At 41.4% G+C, this 5674-nt stretch overlaps 1 pseudogene; it reads right to left on the bottom strand.

Annotated features, from left to right (window-relative positions):
• Positions 1–675: 675 nt before the first annotated feature.
• On the bottom strand, positions 676–2849 carry LOC138001460 (uncharacterized; annotated as a pseudogene).
• Positions 2850–5674: the final 2825 nt, after the last annotated feature.

Genomic DNA, 5674 nt, shown 5'->3' with positions numbered 1-5674 from the left:
TTTCCAAGGCTATGGACTCGCTGAAATTCAATGTTCCTCGCGTTTTCTAGCTCTAATTCACGCTCAAAAAACTTGTACACCACGTCCCCTGTGTTCTCAGTACTGCGATCTGTTTCTGGGAGGCCAAAGATTCGTAAGTTCTCTCTTCTGCTATAGACATCCTGATAGAGAATTTGGTCTTGTAACTCTTTAATCTTCCCTAAATTTTGTTCCTCCCTATTCTGCATTTCCTCGATGTCTGCATTTAACGAAGTCAGCCCCGCATCCAAGTCTTGTATCGTCTCATCCATCTTCTTAGCCTTATCATTAAAGGATACTATACTCACTTGAATCTTATTTACGGCTTTCTCCAAATTAGAGATCTGCGAAAGGACTTTTTCCATCGTTTGCAATTTGGTTTCCATACTTTCTAGTCTGTCTAGGATTTGCTGAAGCTGTTGCCCAATCTTATTAGTCATTGTCAAGGCTTTCAGAACTTGATCCCCGCTATCGTCAAGCGAACCACCACTTGTGTCGTTCTCGGACAGCGTCGTGTTAAAACTTGATATGTAAATCCTTTTACCGTCTGCTGAACGCGTTTCACTATCTGAGCTAGAACGCGTGCTTACTCTTGTTCGTTTAAGAGTTATCGTACTCTTCTCGGCCATACAAAAAAAAAAAGAAACAGAAAGAGAGCTAACTTATGAGGCCGACCCAGTCCCCACCGCCCACTCATGGAAATTTGTCTTCTGTGAAATTCTAATCCCAGAGGTGAGAATCTTAAATGTCCTGGGTCCACCTTTCTCCCTCCTGGGGCTTAACATCGACAGGTGCACGAATCAGAATACATTCAATACAGTTAAAATCAAAATGCTGCGTTTAATACATGTCTAAAGACATTACTTGTGCCTCCAACGTTTCACCAATGTTTTCCCGAGTGATCATGAATATGACAAAATTAATATATTCATCAGCACAAATAATATTGAAAGAAAAAACTGTCTACTTTGTCTTTGGCCTCCTGAAAAAAAAAACCTGATCAAACATTATTCTTTGACACATATAAATTGTCATTGATATAACTGAAGAAATCACACCACTCCAGACCAGTGAGACCAAGTAGGCATTGGACTTGATAATAATAAATGTCTGTTGTCTTCAAAGTATATGCACTAGTGACAGGATCTTTGACCAAGTATTTGACATTGTCAAATGTTGTTTCGCCTTCCTTAACCACCTTTACTTCTAGTAGGCCAAAGGGATTTTTTCCACTACTAACTGCATCCACGTCATAAACCTTACGGTCAGGACTGCAGCCCAGCCATGCACACTTGGGATTTATAACCAAACCGGATGGGAAAAGATTTACACGTCCCCCATTTGCTGAATTTGCATAAACCATGGCAGCATGTGCCTCAAGTTCAATCCCCCTTTTCATGGCACTGGTTTGGACATATCTGCTGGGATTGAGCTGGCCTACTAAAGAGTCAAAATTTGACACTCGTTTGGCAACCAAGCCAAATTTGCTAGCGGTGATTCTTTTTTTTCGAAGAAGACACCAGATGCTGCTTGAAGATTGAGTTATGGTCTGTTCTTGACCTTTAAGAGATGCCTCTCGGGTGACGGAAAGTGCTTCAAATGCAGCTTGTTGCTTATTATCCAAACAGATTGAACAATTGTTTTCAAACCTTTCCTCTGAATTGTCCAGTGGGAATTCTGGAAAAGCAGTGCATGTGAAATCATTTATAACATAGTCTGTTGACATCCTGTGCTGGTATGATAACACACAGCCTTTTGGCACACTCCCATATCTACATGGCACAAATGGTATATTTTTGATCTGTTCTTTACTAGGAACCAGGGTTTGCTATGAGAGGCTGGGGTGTGTAATGGCTAAAATGATTTTTCGTCCATGTTCCATACATAGTAGCAGGGAATAGAGTGCTTTTGATGAATTTATTGTACTGTGCACCCATCTGGGGTTTTTTTTAACCAAAACACCTTGAATTTCCTTTTGCTCAATTTTCCTTCCCTTGGAACACTCCATCGCTGTTTCATACTGGTACAGGTAAGTTCATCAGGTAAACAACAATGACCAAGTTGCTTAAGAAGTGCCAGGTAGTACAGCAGACCAATTACATGATGACAGTATCCCCCTATTCCTGCAACACAGGAACATTTTCCTGCCAGAGAAGCATCACTTATCTTTGCAGATACCTCCATGATGTGAGGGGGCTCACTCTTCTTCATAGATCTAAAGCATTTAGCATTCACTTTGGCCGTCTCTGCAGTATAGTTCACTGCAAGAAATACAACATTTTTAACTATTAGGTGTAAGATTTACCCTCAAAATGTCTTGTTCATGAATAAAAGCTTAATTCTCTGATGCTGGAACTATTACTTTTATATTTTCGTACATTCGAAAACATGATACTTACCCTTGATATCGTGTAGATAGCCCGTTTCTGTTAAAAATTTGTAAGCTTTTCAGGAACTAGTACAACCAGAGTATCCCACAACATCATCGAATGTTAAAGCAGGAAAAGCAGAAATATCTTGTGAATCTCCTTCCACTAAAAATAATAACATATAAGGCATATTCAATACGTCGACAATACCTCAAATGTTTAATGGCAAATGATATTCTTTGTGATATAAAAGAAATGTGAACACAGAAGACACACAAAAAAACAAGTATAATTTGTCACGCCAATCATAGATTGATGTTTTCCCGCTACTAAAATGGTCTATATTGCACTCACATTTTAAAATAGGGCAAAGGCTTGCTTTAACAGGTGTTTTTATGTAAGTCTAAGGCATGGAAATTATTCTAGAAGATTTTTTGAGTACATACCTTGCGAGGCCGCCATGTTGTCAAGCGCCGATGCTGGTTTAGAATGGCAAACTGGAAGCGAAAAACGGTTTTACTTTGCTAAAGACAAGCCTAGACTATAGTTTGGAAATGACTTACAATAACTGTAGAAGTGGACTGAAATTAAGCACTCTTATGTCTAAAAGCTTTTCTTCAAAACCACACGTGCTTGACCTTCTCGCTTTTGTTCAAATGGAACGCTTGCTCTCCAGTTTCGTGTTGCTAGGTGGTATGCAAGCACGTGACCTCTACCTACAAAGGGCCCATTGCATTGTCTATACAAACGAAATTCTTTATCGTTTTGGCTTAGCTGCCTCCCCTAGTTGCACCTTTTGTCAAGAAACAGCAAAATCCATCGAGCATTTACTCTTTTCCTGCAAAATATCCTCTGAATTTTCCAAACATGTTTTATCCTGGTTTAAAGACAATGATATTTATATTGAAACATTGAAGGAGTGGGACATAATTTTTGGGAAGTTCGACATAAAAGACAATTTCACTTTAATAAATCATTTATTATTACTAGGAATATATTATATTTATTCTAAAAAGTGTTAGAATAGTCTACCAACAGCTCAGGGTTTTATCGCTCGGATTAAATTGATTTATAGAATTGAACTCCAAATTGCCAGAGGAAAAAAAAAAGCTTTCACAACATTTTATTAAATGGAGAAAACTTGTCGAGGTATTGACCTAGGAAGAGATGGTGGTGGAAAGAATATCAAAATACAGGTAAGTTAATAGGCAAGTAAATTTTCGTTTGTGTCTTTAGCTGCTTGTAATATATGTCCAATCTAATTGAACTACTGTAATTAAACTACAAAAGTAGTTTATTGTATTTAACATATTGTAAGTAAGTTTATTGTAAGTATTATATTGTATTTAGTTTATTGTAATTATGTATTGTAAGTGATGTATTGTAATAGTTCATTGTAAGATATCGTTAAGCGTTAGGCATAAAATTGTAACCTATTATTTACAAAATGTAGCAAAAAAATAAAAAAAATTAAAAAAAAAAAACCCCTTCCGCTAAGTTGACGCCACGTGCCCCAGCTGATACTGCCACTTCTGCAAAGCACAAGGGTCTGCCTGATGTGGCGGCTATCAACCCTTGTCGCAACTCACGTTCATACTGGTTCTTTTAACGTACCTCATTATGGCTTTGTCACTTGTCTCGGTTAATGTGAATGGTCTGAGGGACCAGTCTAAGCGAGCTGGGTTTACACAACGGGTTCATTCATTGTGTGTTGTTCCTGATGCGGTGTGCCTCCAGGAGGCCCATTGTATCTCCCTTGGTGATCCAGTCATCGGGTTTTTCTGTTTCGCCCAGTGCTATCTCTTGTTAAATCGTCCTCTGATACTCATGGCCGGTTTCTGTTATGCAAGTTTTCTTTGCATGGCGTTGTGTTCAGGGTTGCTTGCATTTATGTCCTAATAGCAACCCTGATCGTGACGCCTTCCTGGATGAGGTCTCCTCCCACTTGGACCCTTCGGTTCCCACCCTCCTTGCTAGCGACTTTAACACCATCTTTGATCGCGCTGCTGACCATATGGGCTCCGTGGTCGGTGATACCTCACATGAGTGTTGTTTCTCTCGGTCGTCTTTTTGATGATGCTTGCTGTATTAATATTTGGAGATACCTCCATCCGTCTTCCTCTGCTTTTTCCTGGACTAAGTCGGATTGCTCTATCTCTCTCTATTTAATCGGGTGTTCTTATGTCTGAGTTGCGTCTGTCTCTACATGTGACATTTTCCCGTGTCCTTTTTGGGACGACTGTGCTGTGTCTTGTTCTCTCACCGTTCCTGATGTTATTCCTCCTGGTCCGAGGCTTTGGAAGCTTAACACCTCAGTCCTGGAGGAGGAGGAGGAATACTGTCGCCTTATTACTGACTTTTGGACTGATTGGAGGGACTGCAAGCTTTGTTTTTTCTCTCCTTCTAAATGGTGGGAGGCCAGTAAGCGGAAGATCAAGGGTCTTGCCATGTCTTATTGTGTGTGTTGGTCTCAGAAAGCTTCCCGGTCCTGTGACCTGCTGACTAGGCTGGCGGTGCACCTCAAGGCCCGCCTTGATGCTGGTTGCTTGTCGGTCCTAGGTGTCTTTTGGTCCACCCTTGAGCAGCTTTCTGCCCTTGATGTCATGGCGGCTCAGGGTGCCCAGGTGCACTTGTCTGTCTGGTGGGTTCAAGAAGGTGAAGTTTCGTCTGCCTACTTTTTTCGGCCGGAGAAAAAGCGGCCACCCAACCAGTGGGTTTTTGCCCTCCGGAACCCAGATGGGACTATTGTTTCTGCGTCCTCTGACTTGTGCTCGTCCTTTGCTACCTTTTATTCTTCCCTTTTTACTGCCTGTCCTACTGATCCTGCTGCTCAAGATACTCTCCTTAGTAAAATTTCCTCTGTTCTTTCTCCTGCTCAAGCGGATCTCTCTGAGGGTCTTTTGTCCCTTGATGAGTGTCACCGTGTGCTTGTCGGTATGGCTCGCCGCAAGGCCCCGGGTTCCGATGGCCTTCCCATGGAACTTTACGTGAAGTTCTGGCATGTACTTGGATTTGACCTAGTGGAAGTTTTAAATTCGTGGTATTTGTCTTGTACCATATCTCAGCGGAGGGGTCTTATATCACTCCCTCCTTAATGTTGACTATAAGCTTGCCTCTCGGGTCACTGCTGGACGCCTTCTTAAAGTCATCCATCTAGTTGTTAGCAGAGATCAAACGTGTGGTGTCCCTGGCAGGTTTATTGGGAGAGAATGTTGCCCTTCTGCATGATGTGGCTTCCTTCGCCACTGAGCTTGACATCCCAGTCGCCATTCTCTCCCTAGACCAAG

The sequence above is a fragment of the Montipora foliosa genome, chromosome 4 (assembly GCF_036669935.1).
Source record: "Montipora foliosa isolate CH-2021 chromosome 4, ASM3666993v2, whole genome shotgun sequence".
NCBI classification, from domain to species: Eukaryota; Metazoa; Cnidaria; class Anthozoa; order Scleractinia; family Acroporidae; genus Montipora; species Montipora foliosa.
Note: the sequence above shows the minus strand (reverse complement) of the source record. Positions and strands in the feature narration are given on the sequence as shown.